The 2,363-nt window shown below is 41.0% G+C and overlaps 1 pseudogene; it reads left to right on the plus strand.

The window, feature by feature from the left end:
- Positions 1 to 439: 439 nt before the first annotated feature.
- Positions 440 to 1,531, plus strand: LOC149227826 (phosphoenolpyruvate carboxylase kinase 1-like; annotated as a pseudogene).
- The last annotated feature ends 832 nt before the right edge of the window (positions 1,532 to 2,363 follow it).

A 2,363-nucleotide genomic window follows, 5' to 3' on the forward strand; every position in this document is an offset into this window, starting at 1 on the left:
ATACCTAACCCATTTTCTCAATTAATAAATATCCAATATCGTCACAAATGGTACCCAAGATCCTCTCAGGTGCATTACATATTCAAAGTGCTCTTGCAAGTTGATCCGGCTCCAAATCGATACAAAATGGATATTCAAAAACAAAACTCAGTATTGTCCTCACTTCAATTATTAAAACTAAACTCGTCATATGCCTGACCTCACCTCATACATGAAATGAATATTCCAGCCATGGATCCCACGATTCCCCGCCGTTAAAGATTCCGTTGAAATTTCACTCCATTTCTGACGTGAGTACCCTACTTCGATTTCCTTAAAGTCAAAGCCAACTCATGATGCCAATACCAAATTTGTGGCTTGGGAGATCTGACACCCACAGCACTCTTACAGCCGGTGCGTCATATTCCAAACAAACTTGGGAGATTAGAGGCAACGAGGAATGACGGACGCCGTCCTTCGGAACTACCAATTGCAGGAGGAAGTGATCGGTAGAGGCAGATTCGGAGTAATCAGGAGATGTTTCAACAAGCAAAGTGGGCAATAGGCCGCCTCTAAGACCATCAGAAAATCAGATCTGCACGACTCCGTCGACAGAGAATGCCTCAACAACGAAATCAAGATCATGCAGTATCTCTCAGGTCATCCCACTGTGGTTTCACTTCATGACGTTTATGAGGATGATGAGTTTGTCCATCTGGTAATGGAGATGTGCTCAGGCGGAGATCTGTTCGACAGTATCGTTAGCAAGAAGAATACAGTACCCTTTTCCGAAAACGAGGCGGCCAACATCCTGCAAAAGCTCATGGAGGCCATCAGTTACTGTCACTACATGGGAATCGCCCACCGAGATATAAAACCTGACAACATTCTCCTTGCCAATAATTCGAATTCCCTCCAAATAAAACTTGCAGACTTCGGGCAGGCCTCTTCTTTCACTCCAGGTATGGTAATGATATATGCTTGCCCACTTCCCTTGTCATACAATTCTATGGAACTTTTGGGTATGGATCGATGAATCCCATGGTTGAAATTCTGACATCAACGTATTCAGGGGAAGAACCGATTCAAGGGATTGTGGGTACTCCGTATTACGTAGCACCGGAGGTGTTGGGAGGGAAGGATTACAACGAGAAAGTGGATGTGTGGAGCGCAGGGGTCGTTGCCTACTTAATGCTCAGTGGTGCTCGTCCCTTTGTGGGAGAGACGCCGCAGGCGATATTTGAGGCAGTACTCTGTGGGCGCCTTCTGTTCCCAACTGATCGGTGGCTCTCGATATCTCACTCCGCTAAGGACTTGATACGCCGAATGCTCTGTAAAGACGTCACCAAGAGATTCAGCGCACAGCAAGTCCTACGTATTTCCTCTTCTCTGCGCCTTTTTTTAATCATTTAATAATCTGGTTTATTCTGATTTCATGCACCTTAAAAAAATGATAAATATAAATATTTGATTGAATATTGGAAAACTGATGCATGTTTGATGGGCACTGGTTGCAGAACATCGATGGATCTGTACTCATGCGCGAAACTAATCCCGCCTCTCATGACGGGTGTACATTGTGCCTCATCGTCATCTTCATCGTTATCGTGACCGAGTATAGCAAGACTGGTTATTTTAGTTTGTATACATGTTTACATACTCAGACATGAATATATACAGTAGAGAAATAGAAATATAGATTTTGACGGGCGCCGCCGGTTCCGAGTGTTATAATTTTAGATTCTGCCAGCCCGGACTGAGGGTTGAGTTGTTTCTCGACCACATGAGGACGGTGATTACGAAGAAAAGTGGGGTCTTATTAGTTTTACGTGGTCTAGGAGTAAGTGGGATGCTGAAGTGTTAAATCATAGACACAATTATATAATTTTAAAGTTTGATCAATGGAAAAACCACTTGGGTACATAAAATTTTCATGTTTTATCAATTAAAAACACAATTTGGTATATAAATTATATAATTTTCAAGTTTGATCAATGGAAAAACCACTTGGGTACATAAAATTTTCATGTTTTATCCATTAAAAAGACGATTTGGTATATAAATTATATAATTTTCAAGTTTGATCACTGGAAAAACCATTTTGGTACATAAAAATTGATCAATTAAAAAGACAATCTGGTATATAAACTTTTCAGGTGTATGGTTAGTGGGAAAAGCACTTTGGTTGGAGAATCATTCATGATTTGACGTTCGAGAATTTCGGTCTGAGATAAGGTGCGTGACTGTTTACTGGCAAACATTTAATGTTGCAAGCGATCGGAAACTGTGGAACCGTGATGAATGACTTAGAAGCATAATATATTGTGATAGAGAAATGTTATATAAAACTATTTGACTAAATCCGCTAGGACTAAATCAGCTAC

Source organism: Pinus tabuliformis, chromosome J (assembly GCF_031772625.1).
Source record: "Pinus tabuliformis cultivar Carrire ecotype Pingquan chromosome J, CPIR1, whole genome shotgun sequence".
In the NCBI taxonomy this organism is placed as follows: Eukaryota; Viridiplantae; Streptophyta; class Pinopsida; order Pinales; family Pinaceae; genus Pinus; species Pinus tabuliformis.